Below are 25,218 nucleotides of genomic sequence, written 5' to 3'. Positions count from 1 at the left end.
TAACCCCATTTTTTCCTCCCTAGGTTACTCGGGACCAGGTCACACTCACCTGTGGGCCTGGGCGCCTGCTGTTTTAACTCAGGAGATCCTGAGTACCCCAATGGTGATGTTGAGGATTCCCTGTCCACCCCCTTGCTTCAGTCCTTTACTCTCTAAGGGTATGTCTACACTACCCCGCTAGTTCGAACTAGCGGGGTAATGTAGGCATACCGCACTTGCAAATGAAGCCCGGGATTTGAATTTCCCGGGCTTCATTTGCATAAGCGGGGAGCCGCCATTTTAAAAACCCCGCTGGTTCGAACCCCGTGCAGCGCGGCTACACGGGGCACGAACTAGGTAGTTCGAACTAGGCTTCCTAGTTCGAACTACTGTAACTCCTCGTGAAATGAGGAGTAGCGGTAGTTCGAACTAGGAAGCCTAGTTCGAACTACCTAGTTCGTGCCCCGTGTAGCCGCGCTGCACGGGGTTCGAACCAGCGGGGTTTTAAAAATGGCGGCTCCCCGCTTATGCAAATGAAGCCCGGGAAATTCAAATCCCGGGCTTCATTTGCAAGTGCGGTATGCCTACATTACCCTCCTAGTTCGAACTAGGAGGGTAGTGTAGACATACCCTAAGAATGTACAATGGCAGTGCCTCCACCTGGCTGGCCCAGTACACACTCAATGGTATGCCTGGGGAGCCTCCAGGAATAACATTATTCCAGCAGTAATCTGAATTGAACCCCAGAACAACAATTATAAATAATATACATCTAATTGTTTACATAGAATTAACACACCTTTACTTAAAAACATAAAGAAACAAGGTTTAACAGATTAACAATGAATAAAATCAATTAACAAAGTACACAGAAATAATAGGAACTTATCTATCTGGCATTTGCACTGCCACCATTTATCCCACCCCAGAGTGCGCCCTCCTCTGGACTCACAGTCCCAGATACTTGCTTGCATGGGCACGCTTGAAGGTCTGTAGCTGGATATGGACACAGCACTGGGCAGGTGTGTGTGTTAGTCCAAGCTAAGCAGCCAGTTGCAAAATCCCTCTGCCACTGGAGCCGGCTTCACCAAATGCCAGCAGCTCTGGTTCACTGGGCTAGTCACTCTGCCTCTCTTTGGACCCAGAGTAAGTCTATATCCCTGAGGTCTGTCCCAGACAGCACTTTTCCAAAAATCCCAGTGAGTTACTTACAATTTCCACCGGAGTGCAGGGTTTCTGTAGTCCTTCTCAGCTACAGGCACAGCCAGAGTCTCTCCCCACTAGGGCAATCAGCAGCTTCTGGAGCAGCCTGCTAGATCCAAGCCCCACAGGCTCTCAGTCTCAGGCTATAGCTGCAACACAATGGCTCCTGGAATGGATAAGGCTCCTCTGTCCCAAAGTGGAGAGCCCCCTCTACCAACATGCCCGGACAAGCCCCCTTCCCTTAATTCCTCAAGGGCTCACGGGAGTTGTAGTCTCTAGGGCCAGATTGCAGCATGCAGGATCCGCCCAGAAAAAGTCAGAGGCCCCTTTAGTAAGGGGACTACACTTGCTTGCTTTTGTAAAGTAGCATAACATAGTGTTTACATAATGAAACTTTAAGCCAAAGACCCCAAGTTCTATCACCAGCTCTGCCACAGACTTCCTGTGTGGCCTTGGGCAAGTCAAAGTCAAATTCTTACACTCTAATTCCCACTGAGTAGTATCTTTTTCCATGAGTAACCTCACAGATTTCACAGTGCAATGAAGTCTGGGTGGCTGCATCTGGCCTTTCTCTCCTCTATCTCTGGGGCCAATGAAACACTTGAGATTTCCAGCTGAAATATTCTACATGCAAATATGATTAATTTATAAAAACAGGTTTAATACCTCTCCACCATTATTCTTGTCAGGGCATGCCTGTCAGCACCAGAGATTAAAGCAACAAAATACAGTGAAAAAAACAAAACACAAAAAACAAAAACAAAACAAAACCCTCCAAAATCTGTCATGTTATTCCCAGCCTGCCTGGAAACAAGAATTTTAGCAAATTTCACAAAATAGATGCGTCTCCCAATTTTTCCCAACGTAGTTTTAGAAATAGAGGTTCTGATGGGAGTTGCTTGCTACCTTTATAGTGTTTCTCTGAATGAAACTGTAACCTTATATCTTTTCAGTTTAGTACTACTGATGAAATAACAAGCCAATGTAAAAAGAGAGAGAAGGCATATTAAATTCAGACCTGTCATCCTATTTATACCGTTAATATTCTGAACAGGTTGCTATATGGGTTTTTCCCCCAAATCCTTTTAATTACCGTGAAGTTTTTGTGAACTTGGCAACATGTTTGTTAAGCCAACTAGGCTTACAAGTCTGCAAATGAGTTATCAGCACTGAAGCTAGAAAATATTGCTTGGGAATTTGCTTGGTAAAAAGTAAGGCCTTGTCTACACTGTCAGGTTTTGTCACCAAACCCCCCTGAGAGTGTCCACATTGCAATGGGACAAAAGTTGCCACAAGCGCCCAGTTTGGGTGACAAAAAACTTACAGCTCCACAAGGGACTTTTGTCTTTTCCTCTCCCTTGGCTCTTGACAGTCATGCGGTGTGTACTCCAGTAGGTTTTTTGTCAAGTTTATTGATCTTCAGCAGGTTTCCCACAATGTCTAATTAGCCATTCTGGAAAGAAAGTCCCAGCAAGCTGCTTTCTGTACAAGCCACTGTTTCCAAAGATGTGTGTATCATGCATCTTTCCAGACCAGCCCACATCTATGTCTGTGAAATGCCCACCATGAGCCACCAGTGCCTGAAGCATGTGGAGAAGTGTCCCTTCTGACTGATGTACTATGAGGCAAAGTGTGGTGGCGCTGTAATGGGAAGGTGTGCGCCATCAATTGACCTGCCATAGCCAGCCCAAGTCAGCACAGCCAGCCACAATGTCATCCACATTTTCCAGAGTCGCTGTCCTGTCCAGCACAATGGAATTATTTGCCCTGCACATTTGCATGAGTGCTGCCCTGACAATGACTTCCCCACTCCAATCTGATCTGCAGGGCTCACCGAACCGCAGCAAGCCCCGCTCGTCAGCCGTGCTGGTGGGCAATCTGAGCATGTGCAGATCACCTGAACCCAGCTCTTCCGGGTTGCAATCTACTCACCCCGGGCAAGTAGATTGCATTATTTGTCGAGCCCTGCTGATCTGCAGGAGAAGGGTAGCAGTTGGGAGTAATCCGCTGCCACCCAGCAACACGCATCTCTGCAGAGACAGCAGCTCAGTCGGGTGTCCTTGCACCACAGCTCAGGGGCCAGCTCAGAGCACAGCTCGAGGAAGGTTGCTTTGCACCTCCCAAAGTTCTATAGCTGCTGGGTTTCATCCCACACCTGCATGGCCATGTGATCCCACAACAGTGCTGGTTTCCCTAGCCCAAAAGCAATGCACAGCGTCTCGGTGACAGCCCAATGCAATGCCACTTCACTGCAGTCCGTGGCACTCACATTGTCATCTGCATCCGAATCTTTTCCCTCTGCTATTAAGTGCTCAAGGAGCTCTGCTGCAATGCGCGATGTCCTCAGCACACTGAACACAACCTGGGAGAGAAGTCTGGGACCCAGGATTTCTCACAGCAGATGCTGGAGTTCGCAGCAGGGAGTGTCATTCAAGCAGCATGAAAGGAAGGCAGAGGCCCCAGGAGGGCTGGGCAGCAAAGAGATGGCTGACAGGGCATTTTTCGTGTTCCCAAAGTTCCTAGAGCTCCATTGCATGTTCCCACAGCTTAGCAACTGAAAGCAATGCTAGGCACTGTATGATGCTTGCCCACATTGCTTTGCTCTGTCTGGCGGTGAGGGAGCTAACAATGTGGTCATGATATGTTGACAAAGGATGGCAGAAAAACACATTTCTCATGTTTTCAGAGCACTGTCTAGAGCACTTTCATTACCCTTTGCAGTGTAAACATAGCCTGAGTTACTCACCTGATGAACTGGTTCTCATTAAGGGATCTTTACAAAATATTGCTTTATAAGCAAGGTACCAGCATTGTCTCAGGCACCATCATCAAAAGTGTACTCATTAGAAACAATTTTGTGATCTTTTAAAATTGTGTTAAATTTCAAACAAATCTGTAGAGCCTGGCTATAACACCAAACTCTAGATCTGTTCAGACTTTACGACAGTTCAAATCAGAACCCACACTGAGCATGCAACCAGAGCATTTTGATCACCTTGCCAGAAATTAATTCAGGTGGTCTTCAAATAATGATTTGCTCGATTCCCTTTGGGATTTGCCATGGCAATGAAATCTGAGTACAAATGAGGCTGTTCAGACTAAACATTAGTACAACACTGTGATTTTTTTTGTTTGTTTAAGTCTAGAACAAAAATAATGGGATAAGCTGTTTAGGTTTAATTTAATATTGATTTTTAGCAAGAAAAGAGGGGAGAAGTCAGTCTTTCCACAGGAGATACCTACCATGTCCTTGCAAAAAGTCAGGTAATTTGATTTACTGAAATGGATAGAGTTTCCTTCCTGTTGATTCAAGAGGGAAAACAATCAAATTTGGCTGCTATTTTAAGTACAGAATGAAAGCTTAGCTGAGGTTTGGTTTTAAGTTAATTTGGTTTACCTAATTTCATAGGCAGATGGGGCTCTAAAATATGCACGAAGAGACTGCTGAACTGAAAAACACATGCTCAAAATCAAGAGTGCCCTCTTGAGAATCTTCCTCTACTTTCCTTCCCCCATGAAGAAGGGAGAGAGGTTTCCCTGGCCACTATTTTTTCACTTGGTCATCCAAAATTACACTGATGTGTAAAAATGGTGTCTGACAGGAGTCCTGAAAACAACATCTTGACATGAATGGACAAAATTTGGGATTTATGTATTTAATACTACAGACTTACCCCAGCATGGCCTAGGTCCTTCAGGGCAGGAAATGTTGGGGTAGGTGAGGGGGAGGTGAAGGAGGCTGGGGGCCTCTCTCCCTCCAGCACCACCCCTGCCCAGCCAGGCTCTGTTTTCCACACACCCCACCCTACCCCCTCCCAGCTCAGGCCACCCCAATAGGCAGTCCAGGGCCAGTTCTCTTCTCTCTCCAGCCACCGCCCCAGCCCACCTGGGGATGGTTCTCTACTTTTCCCTAGCCGCAGCCCCAGCCCACCCAGGGCCTGTTTTCTGCCCCCACCCTGACCCCCTTAGTCACCAGAAGCTTGTTCTCTCCCCTCCCCCTCCTATGCTGCCGCTAAGGGCTGGGAGGGGTAAAGAGTTTGGAGCAAGAGGGCTAGTTACTGGTATGCTGGCAGGCAAGATGGTGGGCAGACACAGGGAGGGGAGAGACGGGCACCAGAGGAGAGAGGCAGGGCATGTGGGTAGAGGGATGGGGAGAGGTAGCTACAGATGATCAGAGTGGGGCTAGAGGAGGAGGGGACACATGGGGGAGAGAAGAGATGGTGTAGGGGAGGGGGCAGGTCCCCAAAGGTCCGAGGAGAGTGAGAAGGGCAGGAGCCAGGACAGCAAAGGACAGTGAGGGGTGGGGGGCATCAGGGAGCAGATTGGGCAAGGGGAGAGTGGGAGACAGGGCAGCAGAGGGGAAAGGGAGAGGTTTATAAGTTATTTATTAATAACGTGGGTGTCACAGTGGCACATATCCTGACAAGCACACATGGACTCAATGCTGGTGCACAAGACAAAATTCACTCCATTCATGGGAGGAAAATCTTAGAGGGTATGTCTACACTACCCCGCTAGTTCGAACTAGCGGGAGTAATGTAGTCATCCGCAGTTGCAAATGAAGCCCAGGATTTGAATTTCCCGGGCTTCATTTTCATGAAGCCGGCCGGCGCCATTTTTAAATGCCGGCTAGTTCGAACCCCGTGCCGCGCGGCTACACGCGGCACGGAGTAGCTAGTTTGGATTAGGCTTCCTAATCCAAACTAGCTGTACGCCTCGTTCCATGAGGAGTACAGCTAGTTCGGATTAGAAGCCTAATCCGAACTAGCTACTCCGTGCCGCATGTAGCTGCGCGGCACGGGGGTCGAACTAGCTGGCATTTAAAAATGGCGCCGGCCGGCTTCATGCAAATGAAGCCCGGGAAATTCAAATCCTGGGCTTCATTTGCAACTGTGGATGACTATATTACCCCCTCTAGTTCGAACTAGCGGGGTAGTGTAGACATACCCAGAGGGAACACTTCCTCCAGCCTCTTCCCCCGAGTTAATGCAATGCAAGTTGGGTTAATACAATTGCAGGATAGTTTCGGGGGGGGGGGGTAGTTCTGTGGGAGCCAAACTCATCCCATTTGGTAGGAGGACAGTGAGAGGAGTTCTTAGAGGGGTCACATGACACCTTTACTTCTGGACATGTGTCCATCTTGACTCCGGGAGTATTACCTCCAGGGGTGGGACTTCTTATGGCAGGGGGTGTGGCTAATGGGGGTCAAGGGGTGTACTAACAGGGGTTGGGGGTGTTGCTAACATGTCCCTAATTTGGGTTCAGAAAATATGGTCACCATAGTCATAGATCTAGTTAAGATCCTTTGTGCTGGACCCTTGCAAGACTGCTAGGAAGGACTCATCATCCAGGACTCATCATCCTCTGGGTTTGGGCCACTAATCCTGCATTTGAGGGGCAGACCTTGTGGCTGACATCCCTGGTAAATGTCCCCTAGCCTTGGTCTACTCCAGGGAGTTATTTTGAAATCAAAAGTGAGTGTCCACACTACCAAGCCTGTTATTTCAAAATAACAACTCCAGTTTTCCTCAAGGAATAATGTTTATTTCGAAATAGTGGTAATGAGGAAGCTCTACTGCTGCTATTTGAAAATAACTACACCCCGGAATCACTCTCAGTAATCACTCCCCAGTGCTTCCTGAGGCTTTAAGTCAAAGTTACGTGTCCACATTAAGGGAGCCTGCATCAGACTAATTTCAAGGCTTCTCTGTAGTGTGGACATGCTATTTCGAAATAGTTATTTTGGGAGTTATTATTTTGAAATAGTTTCCTAGTGTAGACATGCCCCCTGACTGGTTTACAGCTTGACTCTTCAGGGATATGTGACAATGGCTGCAAACACACAGGCATTGCACAGGGTTCTAAAAGAATCACACTACTCTTTTCTTAGAAGCACAGGAAATACCTCACCCTACGCTATGTTAAACACATCTATATTTATTTCACTGTCTCAGGGGCCTCACCACTCTGGATTATTCTTTGTGCTTAGGCAGAGTGACCAGACCTGGTCCCACAGTTGAACCCACTCCTACACACACACACACCCTGTTGCAAAAGCCTATCCATCTTTTCCTGACCAAAATTTCCTGTTCCTCAAAAAGTCTTCCCATGTATTTCTCATGTGAGTCCATTTTAAACTATCAGCCCTGTGTCCCTTTTTCCTGTTTGGAGGTTTCACCCTCTCTCTTCACTTCTCCCTCCTTGCAGACAAGATGGAGCAAGTAGCTTCTCCCAGCTCCAGCCAAACTCCTTAGCATGCCCATTGTTCAGTCAGAGTGCAGTTGTTAAAGCTAACGACCCTCCATTGTCCCTTGTCTAATAAGTATGTGCTTCAACTCTCTTTCAGCAAATTGTGGATTCCATATCCACACATAGAGGCATTCCCTATGGCAACGATTTTATAACAACTATGTAACATCAACCAGTTGTATATATAGTCCCCAAATTGTCACCCTGCACAATGACATGGATCCTGCAATAAGCTCCACAATGGAAGCAACAGAGTTACACCAGGGATGAATTTACCCAGCTGTGCAAAAACAGAAATGTGCTTTTCACTATGAAATCTGCAAAACCATTCAGGGAAAATAATGAAAACACCAATTTCTTTGTGCAATTTCTCCCACATACTTTCCTCATCCTGCTAACATGTGCAATTGATCAGCACATCCACAGAAACACAGGAACTGTCATACATATTTTGGAAACTTTTTAAAGTTCTGTGGAACATTCTGTATGTATGTACTCAAGCTGCTGTAGTGATTTTCAAATCTTGATGGATAGAGTATGGCGTCTTTTTGTTTGTAGTCACTGGGTTGGTTTTAGTTATTGTTTTAGGTGTCAGAAAGAAATTGAACTCCCATTTCACAAATACAACATTGAATAACTGCGCAGGTGCATTTGGGGATGTTTTGTCTTCTGAAACATCAGGCAGGATTATCAGTTTGGTGGATCAATGGTCCAGTTTTGTATAACATATTATGTGATTTTCATTGGTACATGTATAATCTTGACTTTTCAGTTTTATATAAAAAAGAGATATTAATTTAGGGCAGCCTCTGCCATTAAGACTAAAACCAAGATTTTTAAACTTGGACACCTAAATCCATATTTGAACATCCTACCGTTAACTTTAAGGGGTAGTTCTGGGCACTCAGCACTGCTGAACAATAATTGGAACAATTTGACTTTCTTGTAATGGAAAGCAAATATTTCTATAGCTAAAAAATAGAGGAAAAAATTTTCTACAAAGAAAATCAAAGTAAATACCTCTAGGGAAAACTATTAAAATTCAGCAATATTTTTACTAACCATATGCAAATGTTCCACTGATGACACAAGACCAAAGCCAAGACCAAAACAAAATCATTTCTATTGAGTTCTTAAGACACATTTAAAACTTATTCATTTGCATGGCAATTAGGATTCAAAACTCAGGAAAAAACTGCATATCCTTGGGGACCCTAAAGTTATTTTTAAGCTGTCTAAATATAAATATAAAATCACTCAGGATCAAAGCATCAGAAAAAAGTTAAATTGCACTGTTTGTCCCTCCAGAAAGTTTAAAGCACAGACATGAATGGAATCAGTAAAGTCACTAATGTTACTGGCATCACAAGCACTCCATTAGTCCAGTTAGATGAGATCAGTTCAGTCGGAAGATAACATTCGGAAGAAGCAGATTAGTTCCCATAGCAATGGAAACACCAATTCATATTCCAGATGCTTTTGGAAAATCTGGTAAAAATTCAAACTTCCAAACTCCTGAAAAGACCCACACAATTCTGGTTTTGTTCTTAATTAGGAAGGAACAACTACATACCCTTCTGCTCCACTTTTCATTTACTTGGTTAGGAAGAAAAACTCTTCATGGCTTTTGCAACACGTTAAATCTAAAGAGAAAAGATACAAAAAAAAAATCTTGTGTTGTTTTATTTAAACAGCTCAGATATCTAATGTCCAATTATGTGTGCTATGATTTAGCCTGATTTTAAGCTAAGGAAGGCTTGACTTGGTCAAAATTAGATAGAAGACCTCAAAGGAACAACTACAAAAAATAGGTAGTATGTTTTACAGTGTTGTAGCTGCCAGTGTCATACTGCCAGTGTCTCAGTGTCGTCTGGTCGGTTCCCTGAGAACCCTGACCAGACGACACTGTATGACCCGGTGTCCCGGACACTGTATGTCCCGGTGACTACATAGATATGTGTCCTATGCCATTTGCAAAGACATATGGAATCTCTTCAGAGTCAAGCATTTGCTTTTTTGGGCACCAATTAGCGCTTTATTTGTTTGGGTGAAACTCACTCGCGGAAGAGAGATTTCCTGTCTTTGCATATGTTGCCAAAGACACAGACCTCTGCTAGGTATTGCTTGTACACAGGAATGATGGTGTTTCATTATCAGCTTCATTCTAGCTACCTAAAGCTCATTGTTATCTTTATCTTCCTAAATGCAAATAACTAAATAATCATGTTCTAAGGGACCCAAAAAACAGCTCTATTGCATATGCTAAGTCAAATCCTGCAGTTCTTACATAAACTGCATTAGTGTCTTTGTCCACTCTCCGGTGGATGGTTCAAATAAAGAATAAAATTAACCAGACTGCTCCGCATTGTCTCAATGAAATCTTCTTTGAGCCCACTGAGTAGTTTTATAAATCTTCTGACTAATAGACTTAAAGCTGTAGCTCAAACAGAAGAGGCTCATGCTCTTAGCAGTGAAGCCCCTATGTGCAAACCCTACTGTTCATCCATGCAAAGTCAGTTATACTTAAACAAAACTCCAACAGAGGTAAATGGTAGATTAGGCCATCAAGACAGATGAGTGAACAAATACAAACAAATGTGACTCAGAATTTGAATTACATTTCTTGTGGCTGTTTGAAAAAAAGTGTTCTTACATTTTTGTTACTCCTTACATCTCTTCATTTCAGCCAAACTTTGCCCAAGAAGGAAGTTGTTTGGGTTTAATTCCAACCTGCCCAAAGCCAGAAATACTGGAAATCTCATGAGAGCTCATCAGTATTAGTAGGTATGCAGTCTATTTTCCAGATCAAAGAGGGCGTGCTAAATTTAGATTAGCTACTAGGATCAATTTATCCAAACCGAGTCTTGCTACTTCATGTATATTTTTTGTCTGTGTCTGTGTATGTGCATATGTAAGGTGCCAGAATGCAGCTCTGTAGACTTAAAATCTCTATTTTAGCTAGGGCTGCCAGATGGTTTCAACAAAAGTGTGCGGACACACTTGACATCACATTACAATCTACATTACATTTTATTTAGAAAATACTGGACACTTATATTTTCTCAATATGTTTCCCAAATGGAAAGCTCAAATACTGGACTGTCCGGTTCAAAATAGGACTGATGTGGCACAACAAAAGTTTCCCACAGTTGGCCCATTGCTGTTCCTCAGCTGGGAGCAAGGGGAATCATTTTAAAGTAATTCATCTTTTCTGTCCATCCAATTTGTGACCTTTTTTGCTGGAAATACCAGGTGGGCATGGGATTTATTTTTCCAACTCCCCAACGGGGCTAGTGCTCCTAAATCATGCAGGCATTTCTGTAAAAATCCCAGGACCAATTGTGGTGGTGGATAGCATGGACATCTATGCATGGAATCATGTCTGAGATTACTCATGTCATTTCTCCCAGGTCACCAGACAGCATCCACCACTGACTGCGTCAGAAAGGTGGGAAGTCTGATGAGGCATGCTGACTGATGGAAGAAAGCATTTAAAAATAAATTCACATTTTCAGAGAGACAATGTGCACTAGGATGAAGCCTGCTCCTTCTACTTATGCTATAATTTTGTTACTGCCGTGGGGACTGACGCAGAACAGTAGTTGTGACTACTTTATTCAATACAGTCTAATATAAATGAATTTATTTTCCACATAGCTATATTTGATTTTAGCTTCTGTCCAGGCTTCAACTAATATTTTCCATGAACAGCTGTGGGCATTCAGGGGAGAGGGAATTTTTCTGAACCTAGTAAGCACTGAAGAAGAGAAAATAGCATATTTCTTATTCAGATCAAAACTTGTAGAACCAAGGCAAATATCTTGGGGGCATGTCTACACTACAGAGTTTTGTTGGCAAAATGGCCATTTTTTCCAACAAAACTTGAGTTACATCTACACTGCAATCATGTTCTTTCCAAGAAAATCAAAAGAACAGAGGGGTTTTCCAACAGCAGCAATCCTCATTCTACGAGGAAGAAGCCTTTTTGCAAAAGAGCTCTTTCACAAAATGCATGTGTGGTCGGGGAGAAAGGGTTTTTTTTCGAAAGAAGAGGTCTCCAGGAAAAAGTACTGGTTCCGTGTTGGCCACTCCATACAAGCTAATCACAACTCTATAGGTCCTGTCTGCTGGTCCCTCTTAAAGCTGCAGGCACCCTGGACAAGCCGTGTGGCAGGAAGCTGGCCAGAAAGCAGCAGTTCACCACGTGTCTCTCCCTGCCACAGGCCTTGCCAACCATGGCCCAGCTGCAAGCCCCCCAAGACCTCCCTGGACCTCACAGGAAGCAGCCCCAGTGGTCCCAGGACCCACCCAGGGGGACCAAGAGGCACTCCCCATCCTGGTGTGGCCCAGAGATCCAGTCCCTCCTTGAACTACAGAGGGAGGAGAAGACCTTACAGGATCCCCGGGCCAAGCACTACAACATGGACATTTATGGTCTGATGGCCGAGTCCCTGGAGGAGCGTGGACACCCACCCTAGACCTTGGAACAGGTCCGGAGTAAGGTGAAGGAGCTACACCAGGGAGCTACGCCTTTCCCTGGAGCCAGTGTAAGGGAGACAGCACATCTCCCAGGCCTCCTCAGATGCGTGGGTGGGCTCTTCAGGTGAGTGGTCTGTCTCACTTTCACACACATGGGGAGGGGGAGGTGGATGCACTGTGGGCAGGAGGCGAGTGTCACTCAGGCTGCTTGGGTTGTACATCATGCTGCGGTCCGTGCACATGCAACCACATGCTCTGTTACTGTGAGCCACATGGATGCAGCAGGCAGCCCCTGAGCACAGACGGGATCCTGCTGCCAGGCTCAGGGGAGCCCACACACATCCTGCCACAGGAGGGCGGGCGGGCTGGAAGCAGGCTAGCCACTAGGGCACAGGCACGACTCCACACAGACTGAGGGGTGCCTTACACAACACACGGGCATGCCTGCATGTGCAAGGCAACAGCCACTACCACAGACAGCACAGCAAGCTGCACCTGCGCGTGCGGACCCCTGAGAGGCCCAGGCTGCTCCCGGCTCCTCTGCCGCCCATGAGGGGATCCCACTGTGGCCAGACACTTTCCTTGGGTGCTTGTCCATGGGCCAGGGGAGGATGTGTGGGAAGCGGGCAGCATGGTCCTGTGGGCACGTCGGGGCATTGAATTGGTCCCTGCTGTGAGCCACGTGGCCAGTATAAGGTTTCATCAGCCACGGCATGAGGGAGTATGGAGAAGTAGCCCTTTCGATTGATGTACTGGGCTGCTCGATGATCCGGTTTGCAGATTGGGATGTGAGTCCCATCGATCCTACCCCCCGCAGTTCGGGAACCCCAGGACAACAAATCCAGTCAAGGTTGTGTCCAGGTCTCCCAGATGGACGACCCTCTGCAGCAGGATGGAGTTGATGGCCCTCACAACTTGCTGAAGGAGACAAAGAAACACAAACAGAGAATGAGAGAGGGGGTGCCTGAGCTTTTGGGAGGTACCCACCCTCCTCTCCTTTCATCCCCCCTCACATACCCCAGGAGACACCTCCTATGAGGCTGCCCCGCCCCTGGCAGCAGGGCTGTGTGAGGGTGGGACAGCACAAGGCCCCTGGGGATGGGGCTTCCCCACCCTACTCCACCCCCCACCAGCACCCAGCACCCCTTTCCCGAGGGTCCCTCTTATACAACACCTCCCCCACCCCGTGCAGGGACTGCAGCCTGAGCATGCCTTACCTCCATGAGGACGGCCCCAATGGTGGACTTCCCATAATGAACTGGTTGCTCACCGACCGGTAGTTGCCTGGGGTGATGAGCTTCCAGAAGGCAATGGTGACCCACTTCTCCAGCAGGATGGCGGGCCACAGGTGGGTGTTGCTTTTCTGGAGGGTGGGGGTGAGCCAGGCACATAGCTCCAAAAAGGTGGCCTTCCGCAGCTCCAGAACCAGCTGGTCCCACCAGTCGGAACCAGTCTCCAGCCTCCAGAAACACCTCTCCAATGTGGGGTGCGGTTGCCAGAGTGAGCAGAATGAGCTCAGGGTCCTGGTCATGCAGAACCAGGAAAGCAGATGGCAAAAAGTGCTGCAAAAACTTCAGCATGGTCATGTGGGGCCATCGCATGCCCAGAGGCAGCTCCATCTCCATGGCACAAAGGAAAAAGCTGTGGCATCCAAAAAAGAATAGGGCAACCACAGCAGGCACTGCGAGAGCTTTGCTGTCCCTCACGGTATGTCTACACTACCACCCTAGTTCGAACTAGGGTGGTAATGTAGGCAACCGAAGTTGCAAATGAAGCCCGGGATTTAAATATCCCGGGCTTCATTTGCATCTTGCCGGGCGCCGCCATTTTTAAAGCCCTGGTAGTTCGGACTCCATGCCCACGGCTACACGCAGCACGGAGTAGGTAGTTCGGATTAGGCTCTCTAATCCGAACTACTGTTACTTCTCATGGAATCTGTAATGTTCCCTCACTCTGGGGTCATCTGGTATTGGCCACTGTTGGCAGACAGGATACTGGGCTAGATGGACCCAATATGGCCATTCTTATGTTCTTATGTTCTAATTCTCTGTGCCTATGATCAGTATCTGTATAGGATGTTTGTGAATTCTGGTCTCCTAACCCAAAACTAGGTCTTGCTTACCTTTCCTTACTAATACTATTATTATTTATTTATATTGCATTAGCACCTGAAGCCCCCAACTGAGACTGGGGCCCCATTGTGCGAAGGAGAACATGTGAAAGTAAAATGAAGGAAACATATAAGAAAGCCCAGGGAAGAATAGAGACTTACTTCGGAGGAAATCTGTGTTGTCTGACTATGAATAGAATAAGAAGTTTGATAAGATCTTCCCTCATTGATGCACGAACTGTAGTCAATATAAAAATAATAAAATAAAACCACAAGAACAACATGCAAATAGTGTCTTTCGAAATTAATGTAGGGAAACACTCTCCAGATGGAGAAGGAGGTAAGCAAGCATCAAATTTATTGTATTTTCTGATTTCATCCTATTACATATCGGTAAGTGGTAGAGAGTGGTAGTTTAACAGAAAAAACAATATCAACCAGTCTTAATTCTGCTGCTAAGAGAAAGTGTGCTGATGGCTCCAGAGGTGTAAGGCTATTAATAATTCCTTTAAACAGTTTAGATTTTCTCACACCAGGTATATTTAAGAACTCAGGATTCAGTCCTGCGGATCCGCTGGAATCAGTTGACTGATAGCATTTAAAATGTGTGTGGAAGGGGAAGGTTAATTATGAGAGCAGAGGGGGGAGCAGCAGTATAGGGTAGGAAATAAGGGTCTGAAGATTCAGTTAAAAAAATCCCCCAGAAATCTGAAAACCAAATTCTACCCTGATATAAGCATATGCATCTCCCAATGCAGTCAGTCAAAACATATTGTGGGGAAAATATGGCCTGAAGGACACAATGTGGGCACTATCTTTGACAAACAATAGATATAAAATTAGGAAATAGCAATAATTCTCGTTAACAAAAGGAATCTGTTTAACAAAGAGATTGAGATGGAGATATCCGATAAACAGGATCTGTCTCTCCCCCTTTCTCTGACCCTAAACACATCCTGGTTCTGGCCAGGTCAGAGTTGAAGTCAATGAGCCCAAAGCCCAATGAGTTAAGTAAGGACAGCTTTGAGAATGGCATCTTTCATGGCACAGTGATGTGAAAATACCAATCTGGAAACAAGAATTCAGAGGCATGTGGAGGAAGGAGAATTTCATGACCATTTTTTAACTTAAATAAAAGTTTGGGTTGGGTTTGATTTTATTTAATCTATGATGCAATGAAAGATTAAATCCTTCTCCAACCTTCAAGCACCTCAACTGCTCTCCCCATCCCCTTTTGGTCTGAAAAAATGTAAGAGTGGGATAAATCAGGGGTAGTACAAGATGCAGTCCTAGATCTAGTATAGATCAATGATTGTTCTGGATTGCAAAGAAAGGATTGGCTTCTTGTGGAAGGTGTCAGCACCTGTGTGGGACTGGTTTCAGAGAGGCAGTTGTCTGAAACTTGTCATCATGCAAGGCACTGAATTTAGCCGCATGAAGTGTGGGACTAGTTATTCAAAAGATAGTGCAGAACAGAATTACCTAGATTTTTTTGAAAGGAGTTGCTAAGAGTCTGATGCAAAGACCATGGAAATCTGGTCCTTTATGCAGCTTGGACTAGACAATCCATGCTTGATTTTATCAACATATTTATGTACCAAGTCCAAAAGACATTATAAATTACTAATCTAACACTTGGAAATCAATTGCTATTGATTTGCCAGTCCAAAGGTAACAAAATTGGAAATCACAAAGCACAGCAGACAAACCTGACTTAGACTGTATATGCTTAATAAACTGTGTATGTAATACTTGTTTCTTTTTTTACACAATCTGAGGCTTCTAGAAGATGAAAAAATGTCCCTGAACTGCAGGCTATACAACCAGTAAATGATTTGGTTACAGATTTGGAAGTGAATTGATCAAATAATGAATTTTGTAGAAAAAATGAATAGTTTCACTGCTGAATTTCGTACTCTTTATGGGTATAAATAGCACAACATAGATAAAACATATTCATGAACTATGGTATGTGCTGAAAGCTGATAGATACTTCCTTCAGATCCTAATCTGCTATTGCATTGTTGCTGCTTTCATATTGATCTTCAAATACACTCTCTTGGTTCAGTTGCATTGGTTTTAATTTAAAATTTACATATGTCAACAGCAGATTCATTAAAAAAATCTTTAGTTCCTTTTGGGTCAGTATAATTATCCACACCAATATGGCCATTCTGCTAGTGCATTTTCCTCTCTTGTTCTATCTTCTTGACAAAATAATGAGCAGGGTATTATTGTTAACCTGCTAAACTTCTTTGGTGCTATGCTGGATACCTACTTGTATACAAACAAACAGTCCAACAAAGAATCAAAAATAAAGGTTTGGAGAAATGAACAGAGTGTTCACAGAGGAAAATTGTTAACATCTGGTGAATTTTCAACTTAGCAATGAAAAATGGACTTAATGTACGAGAGCAGATGGGGTACTTAAGAACTTTCTGGAACTGGAGCCTGAGTGCTTTTAGCATATGGCAGGAGGGAGTCCTTAATAAGAAATTTGTAACATTCTGTTTGTTTACTTTGTATAATCATAGAGAAAATTATAAAAAGCAAAACCACTAGGAACCCTATTCTGATACTTTCACTCATCTTCCTATGAGAGTAATGCCACTGATGGCAGTGGCATCCTATCTGTGCAAATAGTGACTGCAAAAACTTGAAAGGCTTAATCTTTTAGTTATGGGTGACAAAGGTAGCTTGAGCTTCTCATTCCTTAGGGGCCTCACTACAGAGGGGGGTGGAATCAAGGCAGCTAAAATGCAACATTATAAGTTTTGCCCAGGCTTTTACTTTTTAACTGTAATGAAAGCTAATAAAGGCACTCAAACCATTAAAGAATGCAACTTTCAACTTCACATCCTTTCTCACCAGCCCACCCACCCAAGTTTTAGGGATGCAAACATGTAAATGAAACTGATTATATTATATGTAACCCCCAAGGAGATTAGATTCCTGGGGCTCTGTCCGCTGGCAGCTCAGGGAGAGGCACCCTGAGTTTGCCTTGGCTCCTCCTCTCTACCAGGGACAGAGTCTGCCCAGCAACCCATAGGGAGTGAGATGCCCCTCTCAGAGAGTTCAGGGGGGGAAGGAGGAGCCATTGTTGAAGGAGTCTGGAGCTAGCCAGGGCAAGGGGAGGACTGGCTGTGTGGGAGCTGGTAAGCCCCAGGTCTGCATGCAGGGTTCCTGAGAACTAGCCTCTAGGGACCTGAAGGCAGGATCCCTCTGCTGGGTTTTATGTCTCCACTGTTGATTCCCAGTTTGTGGAGTTTGCTGGGAGGCTTCCCCAGGCAGGCTGAGTTGGCTCTCTGGTTCCCTGGGTGAGACCAGTCACCACATGATCAGCTCTGCTCTGTCTGCTGGTTCAGGGCTGCCGTGTGTGTCTGAATGCTGGGCTAGGAGGTTATAGTTTGAATTTTCGTGCAGTTGTGCGGCCTGCACCTTGAGCCCTGCACCCCTTTGTGGTGAGGGGAAATTCTGGGACCGAAGCAGCCTGATTCCTGCCTGAAGAGGATCCCTGCCAGAAGAGAACAGCCCCTCTGCAGTGACTGAGTCATCTCTGAACCTGACACTCATTCATGGAGTGTGTGAGTGCACCATCTTTTAGTTAGTAAGTCAGGGAATTTGATGATTTTATAACCTGCTCTATATTAAACCTATGGAGGGATTTATCACTTGTGAGTCCTTTGGGCTGCACTGGACCCAGTCAGCCTCACTGCTAAACCACTGCAGAGAAGAAATTTGTGGTCATAAGTCATCAAGGGCTCCAACAAAGTACGCGTACCAATGGGACACTAATCTTACAGTTACTGGGCACTGGTGACCCTAAAAATAGTGTTTTACCCTGTTCTGTTTTATTTGTCTCCTGTTTAATATAATTGTGTTTATTATAGTGTATGGCTACGTCTAGACTGGCCACAATTTCCGGAAAAGCCATGCAAATCAGGTAAGTCAGGATAGGGAAATCCGCGGGGGATTTAAATATCCCCCGCGGATTTAAATAAACATGTCCACCGCTTTTTTTCTGGCTTGGGGAAAAGCCAGAAAAAAAGCGTCTAGACTGGCGCGATCCTCCGGAATAAAGCCCTTTTCCGGAGGATCTCTTATTCCTACTTCGAATAAGTCTAGATGCTTTTTTTTCCGGCTTTTCCCCCAAGCTGGAAAAAAAGCGGCAGACATGTTTATTTAAATCCGCGGGGGATATTTAAATCCCCCGCGGATTTCCCTATCCTGACTTACCTGATTTACATGGCTTTTCTGGAAATTGTGGCCAGTGTAGACGTAGCCTATGTGTTTGTGCTATTTTCTGGGAGTCTCCAACTATCTGGCAAGTACGTGGGGATTCCCCTGGATTAGACTTTTCCTCCCAAGCTGCCCTGGTGACCCTGCCAGGAAGGAGTGAGGGGGGTGGAGGCACTGCCAAATAAATCCATTGGAAAAAATAAAGTTGAGTGTGTGGCGGGATCCAGAAGAACCCAGACCTACCCATCAAAACCTGTAAGGAGATTGGAATTAAAGAAGGTAACCAGGTGGAGAGGGGGCACTACATATATATGGACTAATGTCCAGTATTTAGACTTTCCACTTTTAGTAGATGGGTTTTCAGATACAAAATAAAAAATATTCTTGTTTTCAACAAAGAGGCCATTGACATTCCCTGTGTGACCACTGATGATCATTTCTTTGGCAATATGGATTTTAAACCATATCGTGCTTTGACTACAGCTACAAAAATACTATTAAAATGTAGCTGGTTGCAGTGGAACAAAGTCGCAGATTTGAATTTAACCATGCAGTCTGATGGCTGAAGAATTGATTTCTAAATAACAGCTCAGTTCTCTAAGATGATCCTGCATTTCTTCTTGACCCATTCCTTGCACATTGGAGTTCACAGAGGATGCTGTGTGTGCCGGGAATGTGGGCTATGCATTTTTAATAAAAGAATACTTTGAAATACTGCTGCTTTTTAAAAAAATTAATGTGCTGCAGCTACGCCAGAATGACAGCTATAAAGAATGATGGTGTCTGTACCTTAATTTCAAAATATCTCCATTTAAACAATGCTTTTGGAGCTGAGAATAGGTTCTGAACGACTAGCCTTAAAGAGTTCTGAACAACTCGCCTTCTCCTTTTTTATGCACAGAATAGGTACATAGACAAACTTCTGCCCCACTGTATATCAAACTAGACCCTGGATGATCCATGTTCGCAAATAGTGCACAGGGGCGCCCCGCACTGAGATGACCCGCCCGACCGAGTACGCGGTGGTTCTCGAGGGTCAGGCCGGGAGCCCCGAGCGGGGCGTGCCGCAAACAGCCACCCGTGCGGCCCCTGCACGCCCCGCCAACTGCTGTGTCAGCTGTTCGGCGGCGGCGGCCTTCCGGCTAGAAATGCCGGAGGATCTCAGGGAGGCGGCCAGGTGAATGACGCCATCGCGCTACTCCGGCCGCCGACGGGAGACATCACCACGCCACGCTGGGTGGGGCCGCGGCGGCGGAGCAGATCCGGGGGCTTTAAACGGCACCGGCAGGGAAGGAGGGGGAAGCAGGCCGCAAATGGCCTCCCTCCCCGGGGCCGTTAGGTGGAGGGGCCCGAAGCCGAAGGGGTAAGCCTTGCTCAGCAGGGTGAACCGGAGTGGGGAGAGGAAGCAGCCCAGGGCGGGCGAAGGGAGCCTGCGGGCTGACGAGTTGCGGCTATGGCCCCGTCAGCCGGACCGGACGAAGGTTCCGTCTGAGTCCTTAGGGCCCTGGGCTGGGGTCCGTGAGAGGGGGCGGGCCCGGACCCCCCTTTCCCCACCAGGAGGAAACTGCTCAGCCGACGTCTCGGGGAGACCCAGCAAGTTAACGACCTGATTAGTTGGGACGCACATAGGCGACCGCGAGGAGGGGTTTGAACTAACGACCCCATGGGTAATGGGAAGGGGGAGTACCCCGTATCAAAGGGGGAGGGGTACCCCACTACACTGCCTGTATACCCATGCAATCCTTAGTCTCCTGAAACTGCCAATGAGGCTGCTCAGCTGTAATGGCTGAATTTTGATGAGAACAAGGCAACTTTCGTTGGATGCTTTGCCTTGGTGGTCTCCAGGTAAAAGTCTTTACATACAATAACAAATCCTCGAGACAACTTGTTGCCTGTCTGCATAGATTCTTAGATTGCACTTGCCTGTCATTTATTTCCACGGCAGATGTTCCCAGGAATTAAACTTTAAGCACAACAACTTAGATGTTTTTGTATTCCATTGATTTATAACATCCCAATTCCTGACATTTCACTCCTACTTTCAGCAACTGTGCCATTGTAATTGTCCAAAAGTACCTATGTATCACATCTACCTGTGGAGTATTTTGTGCACATGTTTAAACTACATACGGTGAGGCCCAGTCTTGCTCCCAGTAAGGTCACTGGCAAAACATTCCATTATTTCAGTGGCAGCTGGGTAAAATCCCCAGAAAGCTGGAAACTGAAATTGTAATCAGTTTGTACTGAGAGTTGAACTATTTTACTGTCTCCTGTACCTCAGTCCCTTACTCCATGAGTCCTTCTGAACCCATCCTCCATCCTAGACCCTTTACCTCCTCCTCAGAAAAGTATGGCCCTTGGCTTCTTTCCAAAATCTTGGAGTGGGGTCCCATCGAAAATTATTGCCCATCCTTGTGATAAAGTATGAATTCTCTTGTCCTGACTAGACTCTTAGAAGGTGTTACATCAAGCTAACAGTATCCAACAAGTTTCAGAGGGGTAGCCATGTTAGTCTATATCTGTAAAAACTACAAGGAATCCTATGACACCTCAATCCTGCTATTGGAAACTATGAGGAGTCCTGTGGCACCTTGAAGATTAACAGTTGTATTTGACATTAGCTTTTTAGGTAAAAACCATTTTGTCGGCTGCAACAATGAAGTAGTTTTTACCCATGAAAGCTTATAGCCAAATAAATCTGTTAGTCTTCAAGGTGCCACAGGACTCCTCATACTCTCCAACAACAAATCTTTAAATGTTAGTTTAGGCAATTATATACATTTTTTACTTTAAGAACATAAGAACGGCCATACTAGGTCAGAACAAAGGTCCAGTTAGGCCAGTATCCTCTCTTCTGACAGGTGCCCCAGAGGGAGTTAATGAAATAGGTAATCGTCACATGAACCCTCACCTGACATCCATTTCCACCTTCTGACAAACAGAGGCTGGAGATACCATTCCTACCCATCCTGGCTAAAAGCCATTGATGGACCTAACTTCCATGAATTTATCTAGCTCTTTTCTGAACCCTGTTAAAATCCTGATCTTCACAACATCCTCTGGCAAGAAGTTCCACAGGTTGACTATGCACAGTGTAAAGAAAAATTTCCTTTTGTTTGTTTTAAACCTCCTACCTATTAATTTCATTTGGTGACCCCTCCCCCCCCAGTTCTTACTTTATGGGAACAAGTAAATAATTTTTCCTAATTCACTTTTCCACAACAGTCATGATTTTATAGACCTCTATCATATCCCCCCTTTGGTCTCCTCTTTTCTAAGCTGAAAAGTCCCAGTCTCATTAATGTCTCTTCATATGAGACACGTTCCAAACCCTAATCGTTTTGTTGCCCTTTTCTGAACCCTTTCCAATGATAATATATCTTTTTTGAGATCAAGCAACCACATCTGTATGCAGTATTCAAGATGTGGGTGTACCATGGTTTTATATAGAGGCAATAATATATTCTATGTCTTATTCTTTATCCCTTTTTTAATGATTCCTAATATTCTGTTTGCTATTTTGTCTGCCGCTGCACATTGAGTGGATGTTTTCAGAGAACTATCCATGACTCCCAAGATCTCTCTCTTGAGTATTTATAGCTAAACTAGTCCCCATCATACTGTATGTATAAAGGCATCAGAGGGGTAGCTGAGTTAGTCTGTAACAAGAAAAGGAAAAACTTAAAAAACAACAAATAGTCCAGTAGCACTCTAAAGACTAACAAAACATATAGGGTATGTCTACACTACAAAGTTAATTCGAACTAATGGACGTTAGTTCGAATTAACTTTGATAGGCGCTACACAAGCACTCCGCTAGTTCGACCTTTATTTGCATTAGCAGAGCGCTTAGTTCGAACTAGGTAAACCTCATTTTACGAGGACTAAGCCTAGTTCGAACTTACTAGTTCGAATTAAGGGCTGTGTAGCCCCTTAATTTGAACTAGTGGGAGGCTAGCCCTCCCCAGCTTTCCCCGGTGGCCACTCTGGGCACCACCAGGGTAACTCTATTGCCCCCCTCCCAGCCCCGGACCCCTTAAAGGGGCACGGGCTGGCTACGGTGCCCGTGCCAGGTGCAAGCCTGCCAGCACCCATCCTGCAGACCCTGCACCTGGCACGGCTCGAGCCAGCCACCCGATGCCCCCCAGCCCTCCCCCTCTTCCCGGGACCAGGCTGGCGGCTCCCGGGAGCTTGCCCGGGACCGCAAGAGGCGGGCACCCGCCTGGTCCAGTGTAGACATCGTGGACCTTGTCCACGACCTCCGCACTAGGCACAGGAAAGGAGCCGTCTAGGGCAGGAGAGCTGCCAGCCTGGCCACCCAGGAGCAGGTGTGCATGAAAATCAAGGTGGTCCACTGAGACCCCCGACTCTGAGCCCTGAGCTTACAGTGGCCGTCCTGGGTCAGACCAAAGGTCCATCTAGCCCAGTAGCCTGTCTGCCGACAGCGGCCAACCCTAGGGATCCTGCAGGGGATGAACCGACGACAGTGACCAAGTCATTTGTCTTGTGCCATCCCTCTCCAGCCTTCCACAAACTTTGGGCAGGGACACCACTCCTACCCCCTGGCTAATACCACTCCATGGACCCAACCTCCATGACTTTATCTCACTTCTCTTTAAACTCTGTTCTAGTTCTAGCCTTCACAGCCTCCTGCAGCAAGGAGTTCCATAGGTTGACTATTTGCTTTGTGAAGAACAACTTTCTGTTACTAGTTTGAAGCCTGCTACCCATTCCTTTCCTTTGATGTCCTCTATTCCTTCTATTATGGGAACTATTGAAGAACTTTTCTGGATGCACCCTTTCCACCCCACTCATGCTTTTATAGACCTCTATCCTATCCCCCCTCCATCTCCTCTTTTCTAAGCTGAAAAGTCCTAGTCTCTTTAGCCTCTCTTCATATGGGACCTGTTCCAAACCCCTCATCATTGTAGTTGCCCTCCCCTCTCCCACCCTCTCTCTTCCCCTCTCCCACCTCCTTTTCCCAGTCTCCCCCAGTTTTGTTCAATAAAGAGAGATTCTATTTTTGACCACTCGTGTCCTTTATTTTGTACATCAGGAAGGGGGCTAGGGAGGGTTAAGTGGAAGGAGGTGAGGGAGGAATGGGGTACGAGCTCCCGATGGGGAGGACTGGGGTGGCTCTGCGGGCTTCTGGGGGTGGAACCTCTCCTGTAGCCCCCCGATTGTCCCCTCTCCCCAGATGGCAGGCTGCGGCAAGTGCAGCCGGGCTGATGGCCGAGTGCTGTGATGTGCCCAGTGTGGATACTCCGGGCAATCCAAGCCAGGACTGCTTTGCAAGCGGGGAACCCTGAGAACTGTCTGTCCGGGGTGGGGGTCGGGTCCCTTTAAGCACAGCCCTCGGCTAGCCTGAGACAGCAGCTCCACGCTCTAAGTCCTCATCTGATGCCCTGCCGGCACTGCTTCCGGCCATCCTTAACCCTGGTTCAGGGTCCACTCTGTGTGGACAAGCTAGTTCAAATTAGCAAAACGCTAATTCGAACTAGTTTTCTGGTCTGGATGCATTAGTTCAAATTAGCTTAGTTCGAATTAACTAATTCGAACTAAGTTAGTTCGAATTAGCGCTGTAGTGTAGACATACCCATAGATAGTATCATGAACTTTCATGGGCACAGTCCACTTCTTCCAACACTCCTGTCATCTGAAGAAGTGGGTTGTGCCCACGAAAGCTCACGATACCATGTATATGTTTTGTTAGTCTTTAAGGTGGTACTAGACTATTTGTTGTTTTTTTAAGTTTTTCACTGTATGTATAGTTGGGCTTATTTTTTCCAATATGCATTACTTTACATTTATTAACATTAAATTTCATTTTCTATATTATTGCCTAATCACTTAGCTTGGTGAGATCTTTTTGAAACTCTTCACACTCTGCTTTGGTCTTTACTATCTTGAGCAGTTTGGTATCATCTGCAAATTTTGCCACCTCACTGTTTACCCCTTACTCCAGATCATTTATAAATAAGTTGAATAGGATGGGTCCCAGGACAGACCTTTGGGGGACCCCACTAGTTACCTTTCTCCACTCGGAAAACTTAACATTTATTCCTACCCTTTGTTTCCTGTCTTTTAACCAGTTATCAATCCATGAGAGGACCTTCCCATTTATCCCATGACAATTTATTTTACTTAAGAGCCTTTGCTGAGGGACTTCGTCAAAGGTTTTCTGGATATCTAAGTACACTGTATCAACTGGATCCCCCTTGTCCACATGTTTGTTTACCCCCTCAAAGAACTCTAGCAAATTAGTAAGGCATGATTTCCCTTTACAGAAACCATGATGACTTTTCGCCAACAAATTATGTTCATCTATGTGTCTGACAATTTTATTCTTTACTATAGTTTCAACTAATTTACCTGATACTGATGTTAAACTCACCAGTCTGCAAATTCCAGGATCACTTCTAGAGTCTTTTTAAATATTGGCGTCACATTAGCTATCTTCCAGTCATTAGGTACAGAAGCTGATTTAAAGGATAGGTTACAAACCACAGTTAATAGTTCCTCAATTTCACATGTGAGTTCTTTCAGAACTCTTGGGTGAATGCCATCTGGCCCCGGTGACTTGTTTCTGTTAAGTTTGTCAATTTGTTCCAAAACCTCCTCTAATGACACCTCAGTCTGGCACAATTCATCCGAATAGCAATTCCTTGTGTAGCCAAATTACAGTGTTACAAAGCCTGCTAAGAATTTATTTTTAATACAATCTGTCACTCTGGCTCTCCAGGAATAGTTGTAGACCTTTACTGCAGGGCTACGTCTAGACTGGCCCCTTCTCCGGAAGAGGCATGCAAAGCAGGCAAGTCAGAATAGGGAAATCCGCGGGGGATTTAAATATCCCCCGCGGGATTTAAATAAACATGGCCGCCGCTTTTTTTCTGGCTTGGGGAAAAGCCGGAAAAGAGCATCTAGACTGGCGCGATCCTCTGGAATAAAGCCCTTTT

The sequence above is a fragment of the Pelodiscus sinensis genome, chromosome 3 (genome assembly GCF_049634645.1).
Source record: "Pelodiscus sinensis isolate JC-2024 chromosome 3, ASM4963464v1, whole genome shotgun sequence".
In the NCBI taxonomy this organism is placed as follows: domain Eukaryota; kingdom Metazoa; phylum Chordata; order Testudines; family Trionychidae; genus Pelodiscus; species Pelodiscus sinensis.
Note: the sequence above shows the minus strand (reverse complement) of the source record.